Here is an 11650-nt window from a genome sequence, read left to right as displayed (position 1 = left end):
AATTTGCTAAAGGTTAACACTAATAAATAATAATTGACTTTCACAAATCTTGCATTTTGGTCACTACATCCAACTAACAAATGAAATTCGGTTTAGAGGATTGATTCAAGAAGTGCATCCATGACTTTTTATAGCTGAATTTTGAGAAATGTTAAGACCTACTGATATATGAGAGAATGGTCTGTGAGGTTACAATTGCTTTCTATAGGGCAATACATATTCAAAATCGTTAGCACATATCTTTCCTACCTGCTTCAATTATCAAATTTAGATCAAAGTTGTCAAAAATCAAATTATATATAAAAAAACAGATATGTAACCTAAAAATCAAACAACATATTTTTCGTTGAAATAAATATCATAAATCTACAATTTACACTTTATATATTATTCTTAAATTATATATTACATTTTCAACTTTAATGGTCACTCACACCTCTTTATGTCTTATTGTTGTAACACACATCTATATCGAAAATAAAAGAAAGAGCTATAGAGAAGAATGTTAACAGAGCGATACTTCATTGAAAACGTAGCAAGATTCTTCATAAGGCCGCTAGGATTCTTCTATAGACCGTTAGAAGGTCTATATAGTGACAACCGGTGTGACATCCATGAGAATGCACCACTTAAAATAACAGTTTTGATTAATGTAAATGAAAAAATCATTTAGAATGCTTACCATTTTTGATTGTTTCCACTTGGATGTGAACATTAACATTCTTGTAGATAAACAAAACTTCAAATGAACCATACATAGCCAAATCAACAAACGTGACAACACAAAAAGAAGCCTAACTTGGCATATAACCAAATTTCCAACAAATTTCAAAAATTTTAAGGTTTTGCTGAACAATTTTTTTCAATTTATCAGAATTTTATTTTATTACAACCTTATATGAGTAATCAAGAATCTAAATCAAGTGAAAGAAGTAATTATTCATTTAAATCCAGTAAAAAAAATTGTAATATTGTGAAATTGCATATAATTTACATGTTTGCTTGTTGTCTTGGAGATACCCGACCACTTGGATATGTACTATTATTTGATTAATTAGTGCATAAATTACATTATAAAATATGAAATTTAACGATTGTTCAAATTCATTTACACTTGATTTAACAATAGAAAATGGACAAATTTATAATCATAGAAGTATGCTTAATTCAACAAATTTGTTATCAAAATTAATAGAAAACTGAGTTTCTTGAAGAAACAAGTCAAATACACAAAAACGAATAAAAAACAAAAAACATTTGAAGATCATGTCAGAAATGTATGACCAATAAGATCTTTTTGGCACTTTTCAATATAGACATGGTTAATCTTTTATCGTCTTCAAGATGATAAGTACAAGTGAGTAGAGAAAACAAATTTATAATCATAAAAATATGCTTAATTCAAAAAATTTGTTATCAAAGTTACATGAAAGTATTTTTGTCGAAATAATCAATTATTAAGTATGTAGGATACTACAATTAAGGGATTTTGAGTTTTGCATCATCCTCAATGTGACATCCCCAATTTTCATGGCCAGAAAAGACCGATTTTGTTTATGCTTTATAAAAATCAGAGTACTTCATTTCATAAAAATGTTGCGGAATTTGTTCCCAGAAAAACACGATAAATACGTTATCAAAACATTTTCAAAGAAACGTATTTTATCCATTTTAAAATGTTTGGGATGTCATCGTCAATACAGAAACATAAGCATAAACGGAACTTACATTTATTTACACTAGTGATCTACATCTCTTTAATCTCTCAGTGTAATGTGACTTCGTATCAACACCTGTGATATAAATAAACTGAGTGGGTCAGGTTGGGAAACCCGGTGAGTACATAGGGTTTTCAACCCACAATAATATAATTATTATGTTTAAACAATTAAACAATTAACCCAATTACCCATCCCCATTATCTTCTGTACTCTTAAGGATTTAACCTAAGAGTCATCTCCTGCATTCGTTTATTCCGAAGTCCCTTACTCCCAGGGTTATAGGACTGGCACTAAATCCATAGCTGTCAATGCTCGTTCGTAAAGCACTAATTCCATAGTTGCTATAGTTTATTCATCGGATACTAAATCCATAGCTACCAGTGTTTATCTAATAAGTACTAAGTCCATAGCTACCAGTGTTTATCTAATAAGTACTAAGTCCATAGCTACCAATCCCTAACAGGTACTAAATCCATAGCTACCGGTGTTTGTCCAATAGGCACTAAGTCCATAGTTGCCGATATTTTTTAGGCACTAAGTCCATAGCTGCCAATGTTTACTCACATCATCTTTTATCTCTCATCATTCATCTACCCATGTCATACCCAACATGTCACCACTGGAAATTTGGTGTCATGTAATCTATACACGCAAGTTAATGTGAATCAAAAACTTAAAAGCATGTGTGATACCTATTATATGACTTCAAAAACTTCAATCAAATACATCATACAAGTGCTACAAATAGTCAACAAGTAATTGGAAACCCTAGAAGTTCTTGTTTAGGTCCATCTTGGACTAGGACTTCCATGTTGGACTCAAATGGACCAATAAGCTTCCAATTTGACTATCATGGGCTTAGAACCCTTAAATAGGCTCTAATTGGACCCACATTAATTTATTTCAACATTTTGGGCCATATTGGGCCTAGAATGAAATGAGTTAAAAGCTTTGAACCATGAATAACCTAAACTAGTCCAACAAAAATGTAAAAATCATACCACATTCTTTTAGGTTGAAACTCACCCAAACTAACTCTAATATTGGGCTTAGGGGCAAAAAGCCCAAAATTTTCCTTTTCTCTTCAAAACTCTCGGCCCAAGGCCCAAACCCAAAGAGAGATAAAGAGTTGACTTGCCATTGACACCTCATTATTGTCTTTTGGATATCCATGCAACTTATTCTATATCTCCATGCATATCACCTCAAGGGTCTATTTCTCCCTCTCTCTCCCTCACTCTCGGCCATCTCAAACACACACACACCTCACAAACTCTCTCAAGAACACTCAAGAACACTTCCTCCCTCTCCACTCAAAGATCTCGAAATTTAGGAAGCTTCCAAGAGGATATTTCCACAAATTCTTCATCTAACGTAAGATTATGCTTGGATCTATGACTTAGATTCTTTTTGTCATCAAAATCTTTTCCTAATTCATGCCAAAATCGTGATCTTACATCCTAGAAGCACATCAAACTCGAGATCTTCAAGAAAAGGGTGCTAAGGCCAAAAATCACCAAGTTTTCTTCCATCTTTTCTTCAAAAACCGAAATCACACCCTAAGGTGAGCTTCATACCCCCTATTTTCTGTTTTTATGAGTTTTGTGGGGGGGGGGGGAATACAAGTGAAAGTGTAGATCTATATGTGTTTTGTATGCCTTGTATGATTTCTATGCTTATATGTGTGATTTTGTGTGTTTATAATGTTGGATCTAGCCATAAACCCCTAAAAATCGAGATATATTTTATGTAAAATGATATTAGCATCAAATATATTTCTACATACAAAGTGTTCCAAGAAAAATAGCTAAATGGTTTAATAACATCTTCTTTGGGCTAAAAACTCAATTTTTTGACATAAAATGTTAAAAATATAAAGTTAAAGGGCCCAAAATGACATATCACGAATTATGATGGATGAGGAGTGTCAAAACAGTTTCAATAAAATATTTTCTGGAAATATACTCATATGGAGGGTTAAAAATACAAATTTCAAGCTTAATGGGCTAAAAATGACAATTTCGGCCCAATAAGGCCCATTATGCGAAATTTTCTGTTTTGGAGGGCCAAAACTGTGTTTTTCTGTAAAACAATGGACTACTAGTGTTCCAAGTACTTTTCAAAGGTTCAAAATGCTTTTCAAATTTAAAAAGGACCAAAGTTGCAAAAATTTTCCAATTTGGGCCAAAATTGTAAAAACTGCGAAAAAGAGGGGTTATAACCGAGAAAACTGCAATTTCAGGGATTTAAACTGTTTTCAATGAAAAATATGCTGAAAAATATTAATTTCAATAATTATTGGTGTTAAAATGTCAAGAAAAATGATTTAAGGACCAAACCGGAAAGTTATTTAATTAGAGGGTTGAAAAAGTAAATTTTACAAACAATGAGGGGCTGAAAACAGAAAACTTTCAAGGCTAATTCAATACACGCAACTTAATCAAACATTGACACCGCGACTACCTACGTAATACAATACACAACAATACCAAAAAAAATCGTTGTTAAACGAATTGATTCGGTGTCGAATCAATAAAAATCTGAAACTACTAACGCGACGATAACTCGATTCATACACGGAATACACACGTGAGAGTGCACAGACGTCTACGCACCATCTTTGGGCCCCAAAGTGTAAAATCTTGTTTGTTGGGCCTAGCTAGCCCAATGACCTGATCTTAAGGCCCGAAGACTCCTACATTACGAGTTGTTGGATCTTACATGATCTAACACAGCGTAAAAGGACTTTCAATGGCATTTATACTATTGGTCCCCAAGGGTCCTATGGTATTGCTAGTAAAGTCGGTATTTCATGCGAGGCGGGTCAAGGACCCCTCGTACCCTTTTTATCCCCAACCGGTTAATGGAGTCATCATGGTCTCCGTGCCCTTTTTCTCTTCGGATGTGGGACTACAAGAAGTCAGGGCGGTCGGATAACGTGATTAGTACGGACGACACCTACAGGATCGTTAGTATAGTTATAAACAGGCCGTTTGTGTAACGCGTGTTTATAGCAATTAATCATGCGCAAAAATAATCCGACGTCGCCTGGAATTATTGACTTCACGCGCTGCAATGGTTTTATGTTTACTTCATGGAATTCAAAGAATTAGGAAAACATCGGGTTTTCCTAGGGTTTTTCAATACACACGATTTTCAAAACGTACACAATTTTGATGAACAATTTTCTTACAACTTTAGAAACAAACAAGCATACCTATGGATCTTCACAAACTTTTTCAGAAACTCTTTTCAGAAAATATCGGATTTTCTGGTGGTTTTCAAAATGATTCAAAACGTTGCTTTTCAAATACCGCTTATGAACTCACCAACATTTCATATGTTGACGTTTTTCAAAATACTTGTATTCTCAGGTAACAAGTGAACCAAAGGAAATATGTACTAAGTGCTGGATTGCAGTTGTTTATCTATGAACCGAACAATTTATTTTTGGGAATGTAATATTAAAACAATGTACTCAGTGTAAACTTTACCGGTTGTACTATATTAATGCATGGTGACGAATGTTGTTATGTTTCATATATATTCAATGTTATGGTATTCAATTAAGTCACAACAGCCCTCGGACGTTTCCGCCGTCTGGTTCGGGGGTGTGACACAACATATCCGTATATATAAAATACATATATAGTTTACATCTTTTAAAACATGTATAAAAATCTATCATCAGCATAGACAGCAAGTATTCAAAAAATATGCACACATAGCACATAATTTATATTAAAATACTTCATATCTATTTGTAAGATGAAAGGGACTATGCACTCACCTGAAAGGTGGTGACTCAGCACTCGGACAGCGCTTCGATACTCTCAAAACAATTTCCTTCGACAAAACCTACTACCAATACCACTAGGGCTTAGTCTAACGATAACCGCGATAAATTAATAGTCTGACTATTATTATTATTATATAAGCATTAAATAACACTCAATATAACTCATAATAATAGCCCAAATAATTATTTTAAGGACCTAAAAACATTCCTATAATTATTTGAAAGCTATATTAAAAATTGTGTAAACGTAGCTTACTTACAGCGGATTTTAACGAAAACCGGAACTTTATTTGGAGCAGCGTTTCGAAACCGAAAGACACATTTCTCGGGACTCCGGGAGCCTCGGGGCTTCCTTAGGGTGCTAGGTATTTTTCCTAGGGCTTAGGGGTGGTTTGGGAAGCTAGAGAGAGAAAGAAGTTAGAGAGAGAGTGGGATTTGGTGTGTTTTGCTCGGCAACCCTCGCAACCTATTTATCGGCGCGAGCCTTCGGAGGTACGCTGGGCGTACAACAGCATTACGCTGCGCGTAGCTTCGGATAAGAGGGGCCAGTTCGCATCCAGCTGTTTCGCACGTGGCTTGCATCGGAACCGGATAAGATCGGAGTATGCGGGGCGTAGCGAAGGGCGACGTGTCCTTCATTCGAAGAGAGACATGATCAGCAAGCAACGACTAGGATCTTGCCACGTCATCAATAGAGCAACAGGCTTCGCAAATTTGACTACGAACTTTAAAAATTCGTAACTTTCGCATACGAACTCCGTTTTCGACATTTTTTATATCCACGCGAAGGCGGGAATGTACTATACAACTTTCGTTTAGACTTTGTTGGCTAATTTTGACTCGATTTTAAATTTTATATTATTAACAGGCTGGGACAGGATTGGTCCGTTAAATCCTCATAACTTCTTCATCCGACGTCCGTTTTCGCCCATCTTTTTCTCGTTATGCTACTCCTAACGAGATCTTCGATTCTCGTTTAGGTCATTTTGGCTAAAAACCGCTTGATCTAATATTCGAATTTCGGGTTGTACACTGCTAATCTGAAACTTCGAAAAATCATAACTTCCTCATACGAAGTCAGATTTGGGCGTTCTTTTTATCAACGCTCTTAGTTTAACATATTCTACGACTTTCGTTTAGATCGCTGAGGCTGAGAAGTCCTCTATCGTAAATTCACTATTTACGCTTCCCGGTGTCGTGCCGGTTCCGTCGCGAAACTTCGACGGGCCATAACTTCTTCGTTATAACTCGGATTTCGGCGTTCTTTATATGTACGGAAACCTTGTAACATATATTACAACTTGGTTAAGATTATTTGTTCTAATTAATATTTTGTCGAAAAGTCATTTTCGACCCTTATTGCCTCTAATTTGACTAGCCCGGATTTGCAGGCGTTACAATTATCTCCCCCTTAGGATGATTACGTCCCGAAATCATCAAAGAAACAAGGCTCGTATAATGACTCCATACGTCATCTCTTCATTCTTCTATTGTAACGTCCCAAAAATACGAGCCAAAAATTTCATTTTCAAAACATATATTTAGCAAAACATTATAAATAAAATGTTCTCCGGTCATATCATTTCATAAAAGATATCGTATGTATGGAAAAACATTTTGTAAAACATAATAATGTCAGAGTACAAATCCCCAGGAAGATCTCATAGTGCGGAATACAAGGCATGTGTGTGATGTGCCGCTACCGCGCCAGCTCCTTCCCCTTCGAAGAAGAGGTACCTGAAACCAAAACCGAAAACTGTAAGCACGAAGCTTAGTGAGTTCCCCCATCATACCACATACCATACAATCACATATCATACATACTGCCGGGCAATTCTGGGGTGCCCGACCTACCCGATACGACTATTCTGGGGTGCCGACCTACCCGTGTCAAGTCGTTCTGGGGTGCTGACTACCCATGTCAAGCCATTCTGGGGTGCTGACTACCCATCGGTCCAAACAACCGATCCTCGGGGACTATTTCACCCCCTACTGCTACTATCACATATATCATAACATAATGTCACACCCTGAAACCAAAGGCGGAAACGTTCCAGGGTGGAGGACGTCATGAATATCACCACCAATGTACATAGTAAGCATAGTAAACACAAAACTTTACATTACATAGATTCATTTACATTGTCTGAAAACAAGAGTTACATGTGTTATACATACATATATATATATCGTATGAACAAAAGTAATGGCGTGTCTTCTACGTACTCCGTCTTCGCCAAAAGGATCGCTGGGTACCTGTCTAATGTGGACCTGAGAATACAAGCAGTTTGAAAATCAGCATAAAGCTGGTGAGTTCATAAGTGTTTTGTTTTCTGAAAATGAACATGTTTCCTTTGGTTTTTCGAAAAAGTTTGTTATCCAAGAAAATCCCATATTTTCTTATAAGTATAGTTTAGTTATCTGTTTGTTATACGATCCGGTTATGTACAGTTCAGTTATCCCAGAAAAAACCCTTATTTTCCTAAAAGTAAAGTTTAGTTAAATACCACAGTGTATAGTTTAATACATAAAACTATATATTGAAAACCACTGGGAATTACCATCCAGTACAACAGTAGATATTTTTAATACATAAAAATATTGATTGAAAACCATGGGAATACTATCCCGTACTAGATATAAAGTAGTTTTTAATACACAAAACTATAGATTGAAAGTCATGGGATTACTATCCTGTACTAGATATAGATTGAAAATCATGGGAATACCATCTCGTACTAGATATAGATTCAAAACCATGGGAATACCATCTCGTACCGGATATAGATTTCAAAACCATGGGAATACCATCCCATACTAGATATAGATTCAAAACCATGGGAATACCATCCCGTAATAAATATAGATTTCAAAACCATGGGAATACCATCCCGTACTAGATATAAAAAATATAGATTGAAGATAAATATAAAATCAAATCCATGTATAAACTTATATTAATACGTATTGTGAGTCGGGTAACCATGTTGATAGGACACCGAGACCTCCTTGACGTTCGTCAGACGTCGGACGATATCCAGAATTTGTCACCCCAGGCGTGCCCGCCTAACTGTAGCTAGCAGTTTAGGTGTGGGATTGTCAGTCCCGAATAGATCTATTCACAAATTCCACGCTCTCCCTCCAGGAGACTCTGTTTACACTTCTGGGGAGGATTTACTGATAACCCAAAGGGTTTAATAATGACGAATCTCACAAGCTAGTATTAAATTATTCACGGTGTTTTCAGATTTTATCAAACATACTACTCGTTTTGAAACATAATACAGTGAAAACAGTTAAATATAATGGAATTATCTGGCAATATACTCTAAATTAAACAAAGATAAACTGAATCAGACATAGTTTATCTAATAACTTTACATAAATCTGTGCTCGTTAAAGAAGAACTAAAGATCCCAAATTATTCCCATAATAATTTGATTGATTTGATTGTTTCCGTTACTGAAATTCATGTAGTTATAATCGATAAAACATCCCTTATGCTCCGCATAATACATAAGGGGTAAATATTCTATAAGTTTGCCAGATATTTATAGAAATACATCAGTTTTAGGTTTTGAAAACATTTATATTTTTCTTGTATTCCCTCCTGAAAACATTGAAAAACTCGGAAAAAGGTGTAGGGGTATGAACTCACCAGTCGGGAAACGAGTCGATTTGGATGCTAGACGTCGGTTCGAGGCTTGATAACGTGCGAGGTTCCTATGTAATATGGAATGATATACAAATGTATCTAATTAGACTTTAATTCACTAATTAGATATGATTTTACACTCCAAGACGCGAAAACACTTCAAATCAGGTGTTTGGAGTGACCCGGGTGACATCTACGGACGTATAGGGCTTAGATAACGTGTTTGCTCTTCAAGAGTAAACTCCTTATGGAGTTTACGGCCCTAAGACCATGTCCACATGAGTTCACGGCCGTGAACTCATGGATGATGGGTTTTAAGGTGTTCAAGGGTCAAATATCACATGGGAATTGTTGTTAGGATTTAATCTAAGGCATTGGAATGGATTTAACCACCAAAGAGGCTACCAAATGGAGTTTACGGCCGTGAACTAGGAGTTTACGACCGTAAGCTCCTATATACTCTTTCCTTTCATGTTTTGATGGCCCTAGATTAATCATATGTGATTCAAACTAATTTTACAAGCCTTATAATGGATTTAAGGCACCATTTGACCAAGTTTTAGGAGTTTACGGCCTAGGAACCCATTCTTGGGGGGTTTACGGCTGTAAGCTCCTCATGGAGTAGTTTTCATCAAGTTTAAGGCCCCTAAATTGATTGTGGTTGCTTCTAGACTTTAATCCAAGGCTTAGGAGGTGTTTAAATGATATTTTAACACCTTAAAAGGAGTTTACTGCCCATGATAATGAGTTTATGGACCAAACATGTTCTTGGGCAGTAAACTCATGTTTACTCCCTAAAAGTTGAGTTCAAGGTGTTCTAAGTCAAATCCATTAAGTCCTTAAGTCGAATCCAAGCTCTATAAGTGATTTGGGAGGGATTTTAGGCTCTAAAACCCAACTTATATGTGTTCACGGCCCAAGATCATTCTAGGGCCGTAAACACATGTTTATGGTCCTAAATCATATATTAAACACGGATTTGGAAGCTAGAAAGGTTATACAACAAGTTAGGAAGGTTACCTTGATGAAATGGAACTTGAATTTGAGGATTTTGGCCAAGAAATGAGTTTGTACAGAGAGAGAGTAGTGAGAGAGGGTGAAAAAGCTTCAAATGAAGCCTTTTGCACTTTAAATATGTTTCAAGTTCAGGACACGATGGAATTCTACCCGATACTAACGTTATACGATGCTTTTGGTCGCACCCGATAAAGTTGTCGTAACCCGATATGGTCGAATCTAAAAAATTTCTAATTGTTAATTTGGAATATTTTCTTGAGTTATTAACGTGTTTGAGCATCCATTAAGTCATAATAAATGACTTAAATTTAATGACTTAATTTAATAATGAAACGGAAACAATTCGAAAACGACGAATTTTATTGACGGAACAGGTTACAATGATGGAAAGAACTTTGGGTTGTCACACATAACATATTATCAGACATATCTGGGGTGTCCGATCTACCCTTCGGTCCTAACGACCGAACTTGGGGACTATTCCCCTCCTACTACCACTATCGCATATAACATATTATGTCAGCATATAAACATATCATCACATACTGTCAGAAATATCTAGGGTGTCTGACCTACCCTTCGGTCCTAACAACCGAACTCTACTACTATCACATATACATATCATGCCAGCGTGTAAACATATCAGTTAGTAGCAAACCTAGATGATATCACAAAGACAATTATCTAACATACACCTCCTACTGGTGGGCCGGCATTGTGGCCGTAGACCCACCGCTACTGGAAGGTAACTCACCTTGAAGAGGCTGCTTATCTGTGCAGGAACTGACTGTCTTCTGCGGCTGCTGCTCTGGAAATCCTCCGGCTATAATTCCCACAAAACACTCAGTCAAATACTACTAACCGAACTCAGGGTAAAATGACCATTTACTCCTAACCAAGCCAAGAGTCAAAGTCAAAGTCAACTTCCAGTTGACCCGACTCGCCGAGTTGGCTCGCCAACTCGTCGAGTCCTTATCCATTCGATTGACCATAATCCCGTCTCTACTCGTCGAGTTAGGCATTGACTCGACGAGTTTTCCTTCTAAACTGATGTCCAATAGTCCTTCATCCTACTCGTCGAGTTGTATGAACAACTCGTCGAGTTCATCTTCATCCAAGAACGCTCTATGCTAAGACTCGCCGAGTTGTATGAACAACTCGCCGAGTCTGTTCTTGAGGCAAGAAGATTGCCTTCGACTCGCCGAGTCAGGGCATTAACTCACCGAGTTCCTCCATAAGTGAGTATGGCTTCCGACCCACTGAGTCACACCCCATGACTCACTACTCCACTCAGCAAACACAAAAAGGGGGAAAACTCGGGGGCTCGCGACTTGACTCGCCGAGTCTACTACATGCAACTACTATATACTCGATTTTGCTTGGATCCAGCTCATTCCATACGTAGATCTGGTGTGACAACCGTCAATTTCCGGTCAAGTCAAAGTCAACTAAAGTCAA

Source organism: Lactuca sativa, chromosome 2 (assembly GCF_002870075.4).
Source record: "Lactuca sativa cultivar Salinas chromosome 2, Lsat_Salinas_v11, whole genome shotgun sequence".
Classification (NCBI taxonomy): domain Eukaryota; kingdom Viridiplantae; phylum Streptophyta; class Magnoliopsida; order Asterales; family Asteraceae; genus Lactuca; species Lactuca sativa.
Note: the sequence above shows the minus strand (reverse complement) of the source record.